This window comes from Hakea prostrata, chromosome 9 (genome assembly GCF_041222555.1).
Source record: "Hakea prostrata isolate BN-2017 chromosome 9, UWA_Hpros_2, whole genome shotgun sequence".
In the NCBI taxonomy this organism is placed as follows: domain Eukaryota; kingdom Viridiplantae; phylum Streptophyta; class Magnoliopsida; order Proteales; family Proteaceae; genus Hakea; species Hakea prostrata.
Genome location: NC_142608.1, coordinates 16,801,898 through 16,822,571, shown reverse-complemented (window position 1 = coordinate 16,822,571; position 20,674 = coordinate 16,801,898). Strand labels below are relative to the sequence as shown.

Below are 20,674 nucleotides of genomic sequence, written 5' to 3'. Positions count from 1 at the left end.
TGATGGATCAAGAACCATGAAATTGTCAAGTGTTGTTGTACATAAAGTTTCTTAATTTGTGGCCCAAAGTAGTTTGAAGCATTTCTTTTGTGTTGATATGTGTGATGTTTATATGGATATAAATCATGGAGTTAAAAGGCGTGCTTTTGAAGTATTAATCTGTAGCAGTGGATTGATATGTACTCTTTGTAATTATTGTGTTTTTGATAAAACCCTAATGACTTCACAGTTTGGACTTGACTTGAGAATTGAGATCAACCTTCTACCCACTTTAATTTCTAGTATGACAGCAAGAACACCCTTGGATACATTTGACATCTGGGATCTATTTGTTTCCAGGTGAAAAATAAAATTTTAGTTGTGAGATGATCGAAATTCAAGTCCGAATCTATTATCCCAAGGAAGGAGTGAACAGCTCTCCACACCAATAATGACTTGGTAAGTTCCCACCTCTATCAATGGTGTGGAGTTGCAACCTCAGTTCCTTTGAGGTAGTGGAATCAGACTTACCTGCGAATAATGCTGCTGACTGGATGTTGAGAGTACCCCTGGTACTATAAAATACTTTGACATTCTTTCCGGATTTTCCACTAGAGCTAGAGGAGAACCTCCGGAGGATTGCCAAGCTTCGCATGATTAGTCTTTCTCTTTGTTCTGGTCTTTGACTCCATTAATACCCAAAACAAGGGGGAAAAAATTGTTACATAAAAATGTAGGTCTAGAAAATCCAAATGTCAAATGTGTATTTTGGTGTTCAGAGTACCTATATCTGATCAAATCAAGTTCTATATTTTAAAAATGACTTTTTTTTTTGTTTGCCAACCTCGGTTTTCAAGGTTTTGCCCTGACTAATCCGTTGTTCGATCCGGGTTGCACACCTAGCTGCGGTGGGTGAGTCTACCAGCAGGGATTTTTTGCATCCATAAGGTTCGATATCGGAACCTTGCTTAAGCGGACCAAGTTGTTTTTTTTTTGGACCAAGCTGTTTACCACTTGGACCAACCCCATTCGTAAAAATGACTTTTATTAAGCAACAGAAATAACTATATCAGTTTTCTATGTGACAAAAATATTCATGAAAAAGGCCAAGATAGGTCTTGAATCTTGATGTAGTTTAAAAATAGTATTCGTTGGGACACAAGATTAAGGCTATGCATCTAATCTTTCTCAGGTAACTATTCCCCCCCCCCCCCTCCCTCCTTTTTTTCCTTCCCCTTTTGGGTAGAAAAAAGAAAAAAGAATGCAGTTAATACAAAATTTAGTTGCCAATTGAACTATATAATTAGCCTTGAATAGTTTGGGTATATAGGTTTTTTCTAAAAGGAAAGTGAATCTCCAAAGACATAATATATGTGAATGCATATAAGGAATCCATATTGAATCTATCATAGGTACACATCCACATCTACTGGATTCTATCTAGATGCGTTATATGCATTTTCCTAATGCATTTGTGTTGACTGTCATGTGTAGAGAAAATCCATTGGAAGGTCTCAATCTCACAAGTAAACAGTGATGCAGGAATGAAATATATCAAGAAGGGGGTCACCATCTGTAAAGATTGCAAGGACTTAAAAACAAAGCTCTTGTCACACAAGGTCGGATATTTCAAAGGTATCACTGGAGGGAGAGATCCAGTAGTTCTAATCTACCACATCTTTCCTTTGACTTTTAAAAATAAATTCATGATTTCCTTATATCTTTATGTATTGAATTTGTTATTTTAATCATTAAATTTGACTATTTATAGCAGAAGAAGAAGAGCTTGTAACCCAATCAAACCCACCAGGCCACACCTCCTCTTGAGAGAAGGAAGGTTCAAAGGAGAGAGGGAGAGTGTGCGTCAGTGTCAACTAGGAGAAGAAATGGTTTTGCTAGACAGCTTCAGGGATGAGGTTTTGGTGGGCCTTGACCTGATCTGCTGGGGTTGAGGAATGTCTTTTTTTTTTTTTTTGGTGAAAGCAAAGTTCATTGATTAGAATGGGGACAAGCCCCTAGGGTAATTACAACCTAACGAGTCTAAGAGGAGAGGCCATACCAAACAAGTTGGGACAGAGAAGGATAGATAGTAGTCTTGCGTTAAAGCCACCTGCTTGGCAATTGAATCTGCAGGAAAATTTGCCTCCTTATGAATATGGGAGAAACAAATCCCCGCAAATACAGTCATTTTGTCACGGACATCATTAAGGATGTGATACACCTTCCATGGAAAGGTTTTCGACATTGTGAGCATATTCACTAGTGCTTGGTTGTCACTTTCTATAAGCACATGTGAAAACGACAAATTGGCACACCAGTGGAGGGCTTTTCGAATGGCTAGAGCTTCAGCCACTATAGAATCCTGATAGCCACACCCTTCTCCAAAGGCAAATATGAACTTACCTTGAGCTTCTCGAGCTATTCCACAAAAACCTAAGAGTTTTTTATCGTTAAATGAAGAACCATCAACATTTACCTTTATATAAGGATGCTTTGGAGGTAGCCAATGTATATGGTACGTGATCGCCTATCTTGGGTTCGGACGTTGAACATTGTCTGTAAAGAAGAAACTCCAGGATCTCCCAATGATCCCCGCTACTTGTGCTGGCATGGGGAGTGCAGGATTATCAATCAAAGTAGTGTAACAGTGCCACAACTGCCAGAAACTGAGAATAATTCGCAAACTAAGAGCCTTGTGAGTGTCTGAGTGGGAGTAATGGTGTAAGAGTGTCCGCAAATGAGACTCGATGCACATTGCCTGATTCATGCTGGGGAGGGATAACTCACTCCAAACTCTCTTTGTGTATTGGCACTGCAAAAAAATGTGATCCACTGTACCATCTTGCTAGCTGCAGAACATGCATTAGGCCGAGATATTGCATCCCCTACTGAGAAGAAGATCTGCAGTAGGTAGCTTTTGCAGCAATACTTTCCATGCAAAATGTAGTACCCTTGGGATTAATGATAATTCCACAACATTTTCCAGTGTGCATTGGAAGCTTGTTCTATACCTGTTACTTGCTTTGAGTGTTGCAATTCATATGCCGATTTGACAGTAAATTCCCCGGATGTAATCAGCCTCCAGATTAGGCGATCTTCTGCAGGTTGGGTGGGAAGTGGAATGTTAATGATAATTTGTGCTATCTCTAGTGACCACCATTTTTGTACCATCGACCGATCCCACCTTCGAGAGATAGGATGGATAACGCTGCAGACTGTTTCTGGAGATAGGGTAGCGAACGGAAAACATCCGTTATCCTTTCTTACATTTTGGATCCAAGGATCTGTCCATGGATTGATGTCATGACCCATGCCGACTTGTTTAAATAGTCCTACCATGATTAGCGGCCTATCTTGAAGCAAAGATTTCCATCCCCATGAAGTTGAAGAGCCGGCAAGAGCTTCAAGGAAACTAGTGGTAGGGAAGTACTTGTCCTTCATTAATTTACTCCATAGAGAAGAAGTTGGTTGAACCAATTCCCATGCCTTCCGAGACAGAAGAGCCAGGTTAAGATTATGCAAATTCTTGATGTTTAGCCCTCAATGAAGCTTTGGCGAAGGCCCAATCCACCGTGTGCACCTTTTGCTTTGACTCCGAGGACCAGAAGAAGGTATGAGATGCTTGTTTCATCATACCAATCATGGAAGAGGGGAGTTTGAAACAAGACAGATAATAGGAGGGCAAAGCAGTGAAGGTAGATTGGATCAACATTGTGCGGCCTGCTACCAAGAGAAATTGAGATCGCCAATTTTGTAGCCTATCATTCACTTTTTGAAGCAAGGTGGAGCAGTGCTTCTTCTTGAGTTTACCAAGAATTAACGAAATTTTGAGATACACGTCCAACTCTGAGGTAGGCATTATATGGAAGGTGGTAGACAGCTCCGTCTAGGTTGAAGTAGAAGTGCTGGGACTATAATGAGCTCATGTCTTGGTGAGATTCAATTGTTGAACCAACTCGAGGCAATAGTTTTGTATTATGTGTTGAAATTGCGATGCTTCGTGCTTTGTAGCTTGTCCAAACAAAATCAAATCATCAGCAAAGGCAAGATGCGAAAGCCTTTGACCACTCCTAGAAAGTTGTATGCCCTTTAATCGTTTAGTTTGTAGTGCTGCTTCAAGATGAGACGTGAGTACTTTGGCACGCAATACAAAAATATAGGAAGATAAAGGATCCCCTTGTCGAAGGCCCCTGGTTGATTTGAAGTACGGGAGTGGTGGAGTGGTGAGCCATTCAAAAGTATAGAATATTGCGGTGATGTGATGCAGAACATGATCCATTGAATCCATCTTGGTGGAAAGCCGTAATCCATGAAAGTTTGAGAAACAAATGATCATTCAAGACGATCATATGCTTTACTCATGTCCAACTTTACTGCCATTAGCCCCTTCTTCCTCTTCCGGTGTAGGTGAATTAATGAGGAAGAAGGGACTAATGGCAGTAAGTTCAGTTCTCTGCTACATTAATTCCTCTTCAGGTGTTGGGTTCAGGTTTGTCAAAGAATTCAGTTCCGATGCCTTTGGTGACAAGATTGCTATGAAAGACCCGGTTGGCTTTTGCAATTTCAAAATTTCTCTGCTACATTAATTCTTGTGTTTGTTGATATTGGGTACACATTAGGATTGGGAAGCAAAAGGGTGCCTAGGAGCCCAACAACCCCAGCAACGCTGGCAACACTGCTGTCAGCTATGAAAGAGTTCAGTTCCAATTTTCTTTAAACATAGCCTCAGGTTTCTTCGTTTTCCCAAATATGTCCTTCTTCACTTCTTGTTGAGTAAGAATCGCCAACATTTGAACTTGCCATAAAATGAAACTGATGCTTCTGTCAAATTTTTTAATATTGTATTGCATTGATGTAGAAGCTATAGATGTATAGATCAAAAACAACCAAGAGCTCTGATACCAGTTTGTTGAAACAAGCACCACAAAATATCAACTCGAAAAAGAAACAAAAACAAAAACACACTAGATTTAATATGGTTCATTCATCGATGGGGTATGCTACGTCCATGAGCGCAGAAGAGTTTTCCACTATGTAGAAGAAGAACATAAGGAGATCTCACAACCAATTGTCAAGAATGGTGTTACAAGAATTCTCACGGAAATCCTAATTGAAAATCCCAAATCTTTCTATAATGTGGTAGGCAAATGTAAGATACATATATATAGACTCCAATTGGGTAGTTGGGTGGACCTATCGGCCCAAGCCCTCCGCTTCCACCACAGATCTCCGCAAATGGGTCATTCGGGTCGCCTACCATAATATGTCGGTGTGGGTCCATCTTCCAAATCGGGTACAAGAATTCAAGTTAAAACATAACATGATCTTTGTATGCTATTTTATTTTCTGGATATCAAAATTGGATGAAAACTTAATAGCATGATTAAATTTAAATTAAATATAGTACCAAGGAAGCAACCATATAAAATCCGAGTACAAGAACCATATTGTAATAAGATGCATATCGGATCGACTAGGGTTTGACATGGTTATCAATTTCAGAGCCTCTTTGTGCCTTGAAGTGGATCTAGATTGTACTTTCATTACTTAGAACCCAATTGAATCCATACCAAATACTCGAGATGAATTTTGGCTCAAGGTTTCCAGTATCGGTATCGAAAATATCAGATCGATTAGGTGACTTTAGGTGATGTATCATCACATATTGAGTATTATATCATACTGCTCGATATATTTTAGTACAATCCAACATATCAATGGGTATCGTATCAGATGTATCAAATATGAATATGAATAGGCTAGCATTTTGTCATATCGTGGGAAACTTTAAACCATATTTAGGCTGATTCATTAGGGTGGCTACCAAGTTGGCTGCTCTCCGTATCTCAATTAGAGGTCTCTCAAATTTTATTTTATTTTTGGTTTGAGGGGGGGGGGGGAGCTAATACATTCTTTAATTATGAAGAACAAAATAAACAAAAAATCCACACATAACAATCCATTGCAACATAGATTTCACACAGAGATTCTGCAAGCCTCCATCACCCTGCAAACTTCCCCATTAACAATATGTACAACAACACAAAATAAGGGCATCCAACTAATATGAACCACAAAGAAACTCTATCTACAATACCACCAAAAGTTATGGTTCATGAGCACTCCTAAGTCTAATGGGTCCTAATCTATGATCGATCGTCAATGGTGCTTGCTTTGAGTGTCATCACTATAAAGCCTTTAACAACAATAACCTATCCATCAAACACATATATATATTGAGGAGAGAGAGAGAGAGAGAGAGAGCTTGGTGGTCTGTTGAGTTATTAAAGTAAGTACCAATCATAAACAATAGGGGTGTTGGTTTGGGGCTTGTCGAAGAGAGCAGCTCCGGTGCTTTTGCAGGCAAGGTTACTCCCTGGGTTGAACACATTCCTCCATACGTTAACTTTTCTAGCAGATGAAGGTGTTGCTGGTGTTACTGAAGTTGTTGGGCTCCCTGGCATCAATAATGATGATCCGCTTTCTTCTTCCCTAAATTCCTCATTTACTACACACACACACACAATATATATATATATGTGCATAAACCCTATAATTGTTAAGTGCTTCATCAACAAGATAGAGCACATCAAATCAAGTTTTAAGATCTATCTTATACTAAGCTGATCAGACCTAATGGTCATACACTAGAAAGAGTACATGTTTTAAGTTGACCAAAAAAAAAGTACAGGTTTTAAGGTTCAAGGGCTTGGGCTTGGTATCAGAATGACGTCTTGCCAAAACCTCATCCCAGAAACTCTCTCTCTCTCTCTCTCTCTCTCTCTCTCTCTCTCTCTCTCTCTCTCTCTCTCTCTCTCTCTCTCGCTTCGTCTCTGATCTTTTCTTCTCGGTAGGAGTACAGGGTGTCTAGGAGCTTGGGGTTTAGCTTCAAGCTCTTTGATCTTCTGCTATAAATAGTGAAGCACAGATGAATTGTTTATAAAATTAAATCTCACGGAGGATTGTGGTGGATAAGATAAGAATTAAATAAATCTTTCCCTACAATAATAGCTTGTCATATTAGAACCGCATGGCAAATGCCTTTTCAAGTCCTACAATTTAACTGATGGAGACAAGAATTGCCTTCTTGATTATTACCTTATTATTATTTTTTCTTCTTTTTTCTTGGATTACTTATACTATTTACAATTCTGAGATTTTTATTATCGGCTAGCAATTTCTGTCTAGAAGCTTAAAGCTGTAAATAATGATCAACACAAATCAAAAACCCACATAAACAGAAATATCTTATCTCAAAAGAAGAAGAGGAGGTGGATTTTTTTTTTTTTTTTTTTTGATGAATTGAAGGGAACTATATTAAAAAAAAGTAGATAAGGTTTGTAGAGATCAGCCCTTATATTACAATGTCCTTTCTTTGCTTATGGCATGAACCATGAAAAGATCAGAAAACTTTAGCAAATGCTCATTCTTGGCATAACATAAGTATTACATTCTGACTCGAATTCTTGTTACCCACTTGTAGATGGAAGCGGAGGCCTTAAGTCAATTTGGGAGATTTGACTCAACCCGATATATGGACCCATGTATCCAATTAAAATTTGTAAGTATGTATCCTATCTTTACCTATGAGGTCGTTGTGAGATTTGGGATTTTCGACTTAGTGTTCTAGGTGAGAATTCTTGCAATGCCATTTTAGTGATTGGTAGAGATCTCCAAGCTTTTCTTCTTTTACATGGTGGTCAGTTCTTCTTCTTCGCCCATAGACATAATTTCACATAGCATTGATGTGTGTGTGTGTATATATATATATCATACAACACTATTATAAAAAGTACGAACTAGGGGAGATGGCTACATTTTCCTTACCTAAAAGACCCTTCTCTATTGAAACTTTTAAACCTTTAAGTCATTGACAAAGATGTCTACAATTGTAATTTACTATTTGAACAATTAATATTAGTTAATAAAATAATTTAATACTAATAATGAATTCATTTTTATTAATTGATCATCATTTACTTGGGAATTGTGAAGACTTCTACTCTCCAAGAAAATGGTAAATCAACCATAACTGTTATGTAGCATTTCATATTACTAGGCCATGATGATAAGTAAATTATTTTGACAACAAAACACAAATCACTTGATCTTCCCATGCATTAGCGCAATTCTCTATTTTGACAACCCAGTTGGGTGTTCATGACACATCCGTCAGACCAATTCGGAGTCCAGGAGATCGGAGATTGATGAGAAGAAAGTTAGAGAGGCGCAAAGCCATTAGGTAAGAAAATTTTCTAAAGTTCTGACTCTTTAGTTCTTACAAATTTGACACTATTAATGTGAAAGACTTCATTTTATAAATAGGAAACCAAGCAGTGAAACTGAAAGATCGACTCACTGAGAATTTGACACAGATTCAAGATGTTTGGAGGAGGAGGAATTGTACCTGGGCCTTTGAACGCATCTCTACAGTGATTTTTAAGTTTCTAAAGCACATCAAGTCTAAATCCTCTCCGCCTAGGAAGACCATTTGTCCATCTACCTGCCCCTTTGGATAGGAGACACATGGCAAGGGAGCCCAACGACTTCATGTGTAACCGCCTTGTCTAGGCAGAAAGTGGGACTTCATGTGTAACCCTAAACACAAACAACCCAACCCAGAGGGCAAGGGAATGGGTAACCGCCTTGTCTAGGCAGAAAGTGGGACTTTGGGTTTCCAACAATAAATCATCAACTTACATCTCTTCTTCATAAATAAGAAAACCTTAACTAAAATCACCCTTGTTTTTACCCAAGAAAAAACTAAAAAAAATAAAATGACCCTTGCCTGTTAAAACTATTTGACCTTTTAAGTTATGAAAAATTATGTCTAAATCATTAGACATTACTATGTGCATTTGCATGTATGACTTCATTAGTATATATATAGATATAATCTGGACCAACCGCCCACCAATCCAACCCTACATACAGAAGGAGAGTTTGACGGAGAGATGAGAGAAAGGAACAATGCGTTTGTGAAAAGGAAAAAATGGTAGTTGTAGAGAACTTCTGGAATGAGGTTTTGGCTGGGCTTTGACTTGATCAGGGGTTAAGGAGATTCACCACCAAGCCCCTAAACCTTGAAAGAGGTATGTACTCTCTCAACAGTGTTGCCCAGATCACTTTGCTGTACTATGGTTGTTGTTGCTGCTGTTGATATATACACATCGATTGTATGTATATAGATGGTGAGCTGGGAGTGGGAAGCAAAAGGGTGCAAAAGAGACGTGTGGAGGAGTGTGTTCAACCCAAGAAGCTAATGGGGGGAAGAAATGAAAAACTCAACAACAATGTTGACAATAACAATAGAAACAAATTAATTCTTCCCCTTCTTAAATAAACTTGTTGGGAAACAGACAAACAGAGGTTCTTGCAAGCAATTTGTCGAACACAATGCGGGCAATATCTTTTGCACATAACTTAGTTGCAAATTTTATCATAAATACATCCACAAACACTTCTAAAAATATGTCTACAAAGTCGCAAACATTCAACACAAAGAATTTTTAACTTGGAAAACTTCTCCGACATGAAGAGGAAAAATCATGGGACCATAGTCCACCCAAAAATATCTATTAATCACCAAAATTGGGAATATAAGAATCTTCTCTAGATAAAACTAGACGTATACATCAAGAATCATCAACAACCATCAAGAACAATAGTTATGGCATACATCATCAAGTATATGAACTCCAAAGATGAAAAAATCAAGAAGTTTCAGATAAATCTCACAAAAACAGAGGCACAAATGCGTATAAATTGCACTGACTTTGCAAGCTCAGATTCATAATTTTGTGTTGGATTTGAAGAACAAGAAGTCACAAACCTCCTGTCTAAATTTCATCTCGATTGGACATTGGAAGACCACCCAATGAAGATTTGATTAAAACTAGATAGGGCACACTTAAAAACAGGATTTACCTTTTTCCTCTCTATTTTGGGATTTCTTCATTCACTATTTCTTCTTACACCAGACATGTAATTAGTCCCCATTTTGACTTCTAAAGAGAAAGACTAAATTGCTCTTCTATATATACCACATGGGCCAGCTCAAGTAATTGGCCATCCTCCACATGGAGGAAAATCCAACCTAACAAAAACAACCTCGCCACCTGACCAATCTAAGTGGAGCTCTTTGACAAGCCAGAACCCAACACTCCCACTGTTTATGACTGGTATTGATTGTAAACTCATGTTTATTTTGCCAATTGAATGAGGATTCATGAAGCTGCCCTCATCAATAACTGTAGCAGTACTAGTAGTAATGTGGGGGTTATTTCAATAAACAAACCCACACATATAATTAATACTGTTGTATTGCTGTGGCATTTGTTGCTCTCACCCAGAAGGGAAAAAAAAAAAAAAAAAAAGAGAGAGAGGAATAAAAGAAAGAAAAAAAAGAGACAACATGTGGTGAGGGTATTCTTGTCTATTAATAATTAAAATTTAAAAACTTTATTGTCAAAATCTAATAGTGGTTAAATTGTAAAGTAAATTGTAGGCAGTTAAATGGGTAGTCAAGAATTTAGGCACAACTTTAATGTGTGCTCTATGAAAAAACTCATTAAATTGGATGAAAACTTAATAATGAATGAATTTAAATTTAATGTGCAAACCAATCCAGCATCAATATAGAAACTGGATACAAGAATCTCATTGTAACAAGATGGATATTTGATCGACTAGGAACAAACATGATTCTCAATTTCAAAACCTCTTCATGCCTGGTATGGATCTAGATGTTACTTTCATTACTTAAAGCCCAACCAAATCCAGATCAAATGCTTGGTATGTGAATTTAAACTTACTCATTAATTATCTTTTCTTTTTTTGTAATACAATATTCGTTAATTATCAATAACTCAATAAACAAAGAATACACATGACAATCTTCTGCAGCATAGATTTCGCATGGTGATTTTTCAAACTCCATTACCTTGCAAACGACACATAAACAATTTGTACAGCAACACAAAATAAGGGCTTCCAAGTTCCAACTACTATGAACCACAAAGAAATTCTTAGGTACAACACCAATGGTTACCCTCACGAGCACTCCAAAGTCTAATGGGTCCCGATCGATCATCAACGATGCTTGCTTCGGGTGTCATCACTGTAAAGCCTGCGACAAAAATAATCCATTCATGCAAAAACATATAGAGAGATTGATCGGCAAATAGTTAGAGCTTGGTTTGTTAAGTTATTTCAATAAGTACCAGTCATAAATAGTAGGGGTGTTGGGTTGGGGCTTGTCGAAGAGAGCAAAGACCGATGCCTTTGGTGGCAAGGTTACTCCCAGGGTTGAACACACTCCTCCACACGTTCTCTTTTCTAGATGACAACGGTGTAGCTGGCGTTGCCGGTGTTGTAGGGCTCCCTGGCGCCGACAACGATGATTTGCTTCCCTCTCCCCCTAATTCCTCGTTTACTACACAGATGTTTAATTAAATCCCAATAAGAGTTAATAACTAAAACAATATTGAATTCTTGAAGGCATACAAATTCTAAAGCTCATGGAATGCATCATCAGATCATGCTTTTTGTTCCATCTCATACAAAATTGATCTAACATGCATAATGCTCACACTAGAGTACCTGTTTTAAGGTTCAAGCGCTTGGGCTTGGTATCAGGATGAGGTCCAGCCAGAACCTCATCCCAGAAACTCTCTAGCATAACCATATTTTCTTACAAACTCTCTCCCTCTCTCGCGGATCTTTTCTTCTGCGTAGAAGTATACGGTGTGTAGGAGCTTGGTTTGGCTTCAAGCTCTTTGATCCTCTGCTATAAATAGGGAAGAATAGATGGATTGTTTATTAAATTAAATCTAAGGTGTTGTTGTGGTGGATAAGATAAGAATTACATAGGTCTTGCCCTACAATAATATCTTGTCATATTGAACGGTGTGGAAAATGCCTTTGAAGTCCTAAGTATTATTTTCTGGATTACTTAAAATATTATGATTCTAAGACATTTATGATTGGTTAGCCATCACCATCTAGAAGCGTAAAATTGCAAATGATTATCAGAACAGATTGAAAATCCATATAAAAAGAAATATCTTAGATCAAAATAAGAAGAGAATGAAAGGGATTTCTTTTAATAATAATAATAATAATAATAATAATAATAATAATAATAATAATAATAATAATAATAATAATAATAATAATAATAATAATAATAATAATAATAATAATAATAATAATAATAATAATAATAATAATAATAATAATAATAATAATAATAATAATAATAAAAAAATGGAACTATATGTTAAATAGAAGTAGATAAGGTTTGTTGAGATCTTTATACGTCACAATATCCTCTCTTGTGTTCTCTATCAGAAAAACGGAAAATCCTCCGTTGTTCTCATGGCATGAATAATCAAAAAATTAGAGAACTTCAGCAAAATGCTTATTTCTATTCGAGTGTCATGCTTGACATCTTGGCAAATCTATATACCACTAGAAGGAAATGATAGAAATTCACATCTGTGGAAAATCCTTACTTGATCTTCAAGGTCACCTAATCCACCCTCCCTTTAGATTAATATATTCAATAAGAGTATTTTTGAACCTTTAATCCATTTAATTAAAAAAAAAAAACCATTTTTCCTAAATTTGTTGGGTGAACCATAATATTTTGATTGACTGAATCCCAAATTTCATTATGTATAGTTGAAGAAGAGCTTGAAGCAAGACCAATCTCCCACCCATCCATCTCTACGTAGAAGGAAGGATCAATAGAGAGATCAAAGAAAGATATAATGTGTTTGTGAAAAGAGAAAATGGTATTGGTAGAGAACTTCTGGGATGAGGTTTTGGTTGGGCCTCGACTTGATCAGGGGCTGAGGAGAGTCACCACAAAGCCCTTGCATTAACACTACAAGAAAAAGCAGAATTAGTGACTTTTAATTAGTGGCGGTTTCTGGTAAACCGCCACTAATAATGTATATTTAGTGGCATTTTCTGGTAAACCGCCACTAATTATAAGAAAACCACCGCCCATCCCCGATTGGGATGGGGGGCCGAAAGAATTAGGGTTTTAGTGGCGGTTTTTTAAAACCGCTGGTAACTATTAAGATTTTAGGGGCGTTTCGGTAAATAACGCCGCTAAATATCTAAATATTAGTGGCTTTTGTATTACTAACGCCGCTGAATGTGAATATAGCAGCGATTTTATAGAACCGCTGCGAGTAACCTAGATTTTATCACCGGCTCTTCCTCACTCCTCCCGCCCAACCCCGCGCCTATTTTTCAATATTTTGAGTTTCGATTTTCAGACTCTCGAACACTTCACGACTCTTGGGTCAAGTTATAGGAAGAATCGATATTGGCAAAACCCTTCAAGAGCTCGAGTCCAGCCTCACCTAGCTTCTCTGCGACAAGGACCTTAGTCTGACTTCGACGGTGAGGAGTGGCGACTGTCACATTGAAGATGTTGAAGAGAGGAGCATGCCATGAGAGAGATTTTGGGTTTTTCTTCAAGGAAGAAGAAGAGAGAAGGGAGAAGATTTGAAGATGCAAAAGCTGCCATTACTCTTCAGATCTACACACCAACCCTCTTGAGTCCGTTCGACTTCAATTTCAAGTAGTTTTCTTGTTCTCCAGAATCCAAATAAATAGCTCTGAAAAACTTTGCCATCTGCCTCTTCTGTGTCTCTTCGTCTCATCCTCTCAGCTCGCCTCGCACGATTTCGGTCGCTTCTGTCTCTCTTCGCCCTCGCACTATTTCTTTACTTGACGAAGACGGTGATTTGTTCGTTGTTGGTACATCGATTTATTTGTTTGTCGCTGGGGTACGAAAGGGATGCTTTGCATCGTCTGCGAGCCTTCTCTATTAACCTAGAGATTGGAAAACGAGACAACCAGAGAACGATAGAGAAAGAGTGCGATAGAGTTTTTCGCAGAACCAGTCGCTGCTCTGGTTTTCGAATTTGGTCAAAAGGAGAAGGAAAATATTTGGTTAAATTACTTACTTTTGCAGGTACGGTGTGTCCTATTCTTTGTGTTATTTCTTAGATCTATTTAGATATTATCTGTTGCTTCATTTTCTTTTCTCCTCGATTGATCTGCCGTTTATTTCTTTTGTTTACACTTGTTTCCCCTATTTATATCTATAAATGAGGCATTACATCTTCGTTTTTACTTTCGCATACAAAACTTGTTAGATTAGTCTGTCATCCTTTGCGATTGAAGTAGGTTTTGTGGTTTTTTTTGTTAGATTAATCTGTCATACTTGAATGTTTACTCTGGTTTGGCTTGTGTGCATCGTGGAGCTAGGTAGTAACAAATACCATTGTTTGGATTCTCTAATGATGTTTGCCTGTAGTTTATTAATTGATTGATCATTGGATTGGAAAATCACTTTGAGTTTTGAAATCCCTAAGCAGGTCTATGACAACCTGAAGTTGTGAAGTGTTTCCAATAGCCTTGGTAAACAATTACTGGTTTTCTCAGTGTTCTCATTCTAGAACTTGAGGGAAATTGAAACACTTCACAACTTTATAATTGAAACAAGACCATGTATAGTGCATGAAAAGGTACATATGCTGTTGAGTATGTATAGATAATTACAGAACCAGATTGTTAAATAAGGTGTTCCATCTTTTTCGTTATTAAGGTTTGTTAATTTAATTTTGATAGAGGTATGTATTCTCTCAATAGTCTCACCTAGACCACTTTTCTTTATTGTTGTTGTTAATATACACATTGAGCATATGTGTGTATGTGAAGAGTTAGGAGTGGGAAGTAAAATGGTGCCAGGCAACACCGTTGTCAGCAAGAAAGGAGAATGTGTGGAGGAGTGTGTTCAACCCTGGCATTAATATTGCCACCAAAGCTGTGAAATCCCCCGGATTTCTAACCTTTTAACTCATGGTTACAAGACCACGAACCTGAAACTTTAGTTGGCGACAACTATGGGCCATTTGAGTTGAGTCTGAAAGTTTGGAAGTGGACCCAATGCTTGTGGATGACCCTAGTGGTGACTCTACACCTCTCCTATAATTTAAAAGTAGAGAGATGATAAGTCATGAATGATTTAAAAGGCGATATTGGCACGTTTGAAAATCGATGATGGAGAATCTAAATGACGAGGTAATTTCATCCAAGTGTAGATAATTGAAAGACCTTTCTTTCAAGTTAAGAATAACAAGAATTGGACCTTCATTGGCCCCTCAACCAAGGGCTGGTCGATTGGACTGGTTGAACGGTAGGTTGACCGCCCACTGCCCAGTTCGGGGCAGAATCGGGTTTTTGTTGTTTAAAACCCTATTTCAAGTTCCTATTCTCTCATACTCGCATTTTACAATGCTAGTGTGACGCTAAGGCTAAAGGAGGATGAGAAGCAAGGGGAAGAGTGGATTCTAACCATATAGAAGCATGCGAACACCCAAATCATAGTGAAATCATTTGAAAATGTGGGAATCCTTAAACCCTCTTCTTTAAGCATGGTTTGGGGGTTGTTCTTCACTTTAAATGTGGGATTTGGGTAGTTGATGCATGTTAGGTATAATGAATGCTTGTATTTAGTTATATTTATGTTTCCCTTTAGTTTAGAAGTGGTTTGTGCTAGTCGTTGCGAAATGTTTCACGTTTTGACTCTTTGAGACACTTGCGGGAGATTTAGAGAGCCAAATTTGGGGCTTTTTGATCGAGAATGGATTAGATTAAATTGGAGGTATTTTTAGGACCCTATTGCTACCAATTAGACATTCCCAAAGTTTCATTTCAATTCGACTTCAAATCGGTGGCGAAATAATGACTTTTCTCCAAAACTAGGTTGAGAACGGTGAGTTTGAACATATTTGAAAAATTAAGCTTTTGTTGGGTGATTTTGGGAACTCTATTAAAACCAAATTGACTTCTAATTTATGTCTATTAATTTTCTTACATGATTATGTTTATTTTGATTATAATCACGGACTCGGGAGTGTGACTTTGTTGAACTTTGAAGAACTTATACTAACTAGAAAGGTGAGGAATATACTTAACCTTATCTTGCATGTTTAATGATGTTAATTAGTTTTCATTATTGATATCTTGCCTTGATTTAGTATTTATTATCTTGTGAATATGTGTATAACTTTGTGCGAATGAAAAACAAGAAAGTATGTTTGCTTCTATTTTTGAGTATTCTTTGAATGATGATATGAAAATGTTTGTGGGATTGGTTTTGAGATTTGGATTCTCTTATATCTATTTACCAACTAGGGTTATGGGTTCTCCCATTACCGTAGTGAATTTAAATAAGTATGCATCTAGACCTAAGTACATGAATGCTAGGTGTCTAGAAGTGTTTGGCTAGATAGCCTTATGAGTACTACTACCATTCTAGTAGGGGTATTGAAACCAGTTAGCCCATGATGTCAATGGATGGATCCTGTGAGCATCAAGCAGGCCCATTGCCATCATGAGATGGTAGAATTGCAAATAATAGATAAGGGCTCATGGGTGCTCAAGATCGGTAACTAACCTGTGAAAAGACATGGAGAGTATTTTGTCCATTATATGTGGATGACCAATAGGGTTAAGAGTCAACGTAGTCCGAGCTAGTTGGTGTCATAGGATACGATGACTCTAGGTGGAAAAAGATACTAAATCAAGTTGGTTGGTGCCATAGGGGAAGTATAGAATAATCCTTGACACACACTAGTTCTCTTGCCAAAAAGTGATGTGAGAGAGTGGTGACTTATACCCCAGCCACGGATTGACGTGACTTGACCCAACAACTGTGGAGAACCGAATAGACGTCTCTTGTTGAGGGAGAGTGAATGAGAACGCTCAGAGGAGACTGGTGTACCACTTAATGCGTGTCTATCATAAAACTTCATGATAGAGTTAGGAGCATAATATCATAATCATTCATGTATCATATCATTATCATTAATTATAGGGATAATTACTGTTGCCCCCCTGTAGTTTGCTTTTATTACTAATAAAACCCTGTTATTTACGAAATTACTTTTGCCCCCTTCCTTATAACGGTGTTAAGTTGCCGTTAAGTTTGAATATGTAATGTCTAATTTGCCCTTCATTGAAATTAAGAAATCAAAAGACGATGCTACCCCCATTTATAAAACCAGATTATATGTCAATTTTACCCTAAACTTCATTTATTTTGAATTAATGGAATGGACAAAATCCAAATCCGATTTGGTTTCTCCACTTCATTTATTTTGCATTAAAAAAATGAACAAAATCCAAATCCAATTTGGTTTCTCACACTCACTAAACTTCATTTATTTTGAAAAAAAATGAGATGATATTCAATTTCCAATTTGAGTTGAATTCGATTTTCCTTCCTCTTTGGTTTCTATTTGAGTTTTATTTGGTGTTTGTTTTTTGTTTTTTGTTTTTTTGTTTTGTTTGTTTTTTTTTTTTAGAATAAAATGGATTATAGTTATTTTTTTGTCCACAGTTGATTAAGGGTACTACTGTAACTTGACAAAAGGGTAAATAAATAAAGAGATAAGTATAAGGGTATTTTGGGGTTTTTAATAAAATATAAAGATGCCACATAATCAGTTAACTAACGAAACTTAACGGTAGGGGGGGCAATAGTAATTATAGACAAAGTTGAAGGTTGGATTAGTAATTTTGAAAAGTACAGGGGATACAGTAGTAATAAAATCAAAGTACAGGGGGCCAATAGTAATTATCCCTTAATTATATCATTGATATTCATCCTATATGTGTGGTGTGGAATCTTGTGAACGAATGCATGATATGATGTTGAGTTGACCTCACTGAGTTCTGTTGAACTCATTCCTTTTATATGTCTGTTCTATTAGAATATATTGCAGGTTATAAGGATTCCTATGGAGGATTTGTCGCCAGCAGACTTTCTTGAAGGAGTGACTGAAGAAGACGTAGACTCACATGGAGCTTCATGCCCATGACAGAACTGTTCTTATGGGGTTGGATTCCATTAGAGAATCAATTTAGTTTAATTTCCACTGCAAACAAACTATTCTTCTTTAAAACTCTGATATCCATTTTGATTAGTTTTAGATCACTTTAACTTTAGTTGTGGGATGATTGTAACCGATATTTCAGATTTTAGAATTTTATACTTGAACTTGATTTATTCTTGTCCTTTTAATTATGCTATATCATATATTATATGGATTTGTCACTGAACCTGTCTTGCTATGTATCATCCCCACGGGTATTCAAGTATGACCAGATCCGGCTGGGTGGGGTGTGACAAAAGCCATCGGAGCTACTCTCTTCGATAGGCCCCAACCCAACATCCCTATTGTTTATGACTAGTACTTATTGTAGTTACTTAACAAATGTAAATTACAACCATGCTTTATTTTTTGATCGAATGATCGATTTGTAAGTTTGATGGATGGGTTGTTGTTGTTGCAGGCTTTACAATGATAAAACCTAGAGTAAGCGCCGTTAATGATGGATCAAGAACCATGTAACTGTCAAGTGTTGTACATAAAAATTCTTAATTTGTGGCCCAAAGTAGTTGGAAGCATTTCTTTTGTGTTAAATTGTGTGATATTTATATGAATAAAAATCACAGAGTAAGAAGGTGTGCTTTTGAATAATCATTTTGAGTGACAGTGGATTGTTATGTTGTCACACCCCAACAGCGGGTATCAGTCCCACCTAACAACCCGTGGGTGCAATTCATAGTCACAAGATCCACGATTTACCATCAATGATAATAAATGCACTCAATAATAATCAAGGGTAAGAATTAATCTAAATAATTTAATAAAAGGAATTACATGAGTCCAAAACTCCAAAAAGAATGAGTCAAAGAAAAAGGAATAAGTAATGTGTTCCGAAATTTATAGAGTTCATTGGAAGCAAAAGTTAAACTAATTCAATTCGATTCTTTTAGTTCTCTCGAGGGCAATGGTCTTTTCTTCAAATTTAGCAATGAAAGGAGCCATCCAACTTTCCTCCACTGACTTCTCAAAATGTCGAGCTATTTGCCTCTTTTTGCTATCAATGGGTGCTATAAGCACATCAATGAAGGGAGCCATCCAGTTCCAGGTTCAAATGTGATTCCTTCTACCAAGTGGTTTTTCACATTTTACCCAAAAGAAAATATATAAATAAAAGATTTCATATTTTTGCTTTGACCCAAAAAAAACACACACAAAAAGGTTGAGTCAAGCTTCATCGATCTTAAGCTTGTGGATTAGGCGTTATCTTCCCTCTCCACCGGAAAAAAAAAAATTACAAATTGAAAGGATGGGTGTTTCATGGAGAGCCGGCTTGAATGACGGATGACATTGAATCATTGATATCCTTGATTTGGCCATGTTAGTATATTTCATATTTATAGAGAAGCAAAGAATGTTGCTGATTGGATGTTGAGAGTACTCTTGGAGCTGCAAAATATTTTGATATTGTTTCTGGATTTCTCCGTAGAACTAGATGAGAACTTCCAGGCAGACTGCCAAGGCTTGGCCTGATTAGACTTTTTCTTCATTCAGGTCTTTGATTCCGTTTATATACCCAAATCATGGCAAAAAAAAGTTGTTATATAGTAAAATAGGTCTAGAAATACCAAATGTTAAGTTGTATTAAGGTGGTTACAGTACATAGATTTGATAGAATGAAGCCAAAATTTTAGAATTGTTTTTTTTTTTTGGATAAAAGATCAACTCTATTAAAAAAGGGTAAAAGAGACTACAAGGAACATAAAACACTCAAACTCCCAATAGTAGTTGCCCCCACTACATCTATCGTTCGCTAGTTGCTTATCAAGTAGTACACTCAATCGAGAGATCACCTTCTTTAAGAAAACTGACCACACAGTTACAAAGAGAGAAAATCTAACTGAATAACAGCAGCACAAAACTAACCAACCAATGACCAGATTAAAAGAATTGATATCCTGGTCTTCGCATGGCATCCCAACCTACTTTGGATTGCGTAAGGGCAGACCATTTTATTATTTTTTTTCTAAGTCCTCTCTATTGCTGGTTTTTATTAAGAATTGAAAGATACAATATCAGTTTTTTATATGACAAGAATATTTATGAAAAAGGCCGAGGTGGGTCTTGCATCTTGATATATTTTAAAAATAGTATCGTTGGAAAACGAGATTTAAGGCTATGTATATTAGCTTCCTCAGGTAACTATTTTCCCAATTATTATATACAATGGGCATTAGCATGAAATGCAGTTGTGAATTGAACAATATAATTAGCCTTGAGTAGTGGAATCGACATATTTGACCTGGGTATGTAAGTGTTTTCTGAAAGGAAAGTGAATCTTTAAAGACATAATAAAGAATTTAGAGAATCAACCACATGCAGATCCACATCTTGTGGATTCTACCCAGATGCATTACATGTATTCACGTATTATGTATGATGCACAATTTCATCAAGAAACGAGGATTAATTTCAACTAGGGTTTCTCTCATTGCTTCCTTTGGGTATAAGGTCCGAGATTCCGTCTACCAATTATTTGTTCTTCTTTAGAAGTTTTACTTGTACTAGTAAAAATAGCACGTGCAAATGCACGAGGTATTTATCAATCATCATGTATTGACCATGGAAGTTGAATGGCCTATGCATAAGTGAACCTTAACAACAGCTAAGGTTGGAATTTGGAATAAGTTTATCTTTTGGATGCATGATTTTGATTAAACGTTTTTAATGCAGTTTTTCTTCCTCAATTAATATTTCTTGGTTTTCGAAAAAAACTC

The 20,674-nt window shown here is 36.9% G+C and overlaps 1 pseudogene; it reads right to left on the bottom strand.

Moving 5' to 3' along the window:
• Positions 1-11,070: 11,070 nt before the first annotated feature.
• Positions 11,071-11,665, bottom strand: LOC149004865 (auxin-repressed 12.5 kDa protein-like; annotated as a pseudogene).
• Between the last annotated feature and the right edge of the window lie 9,009 nt (positions 11,666-20,674).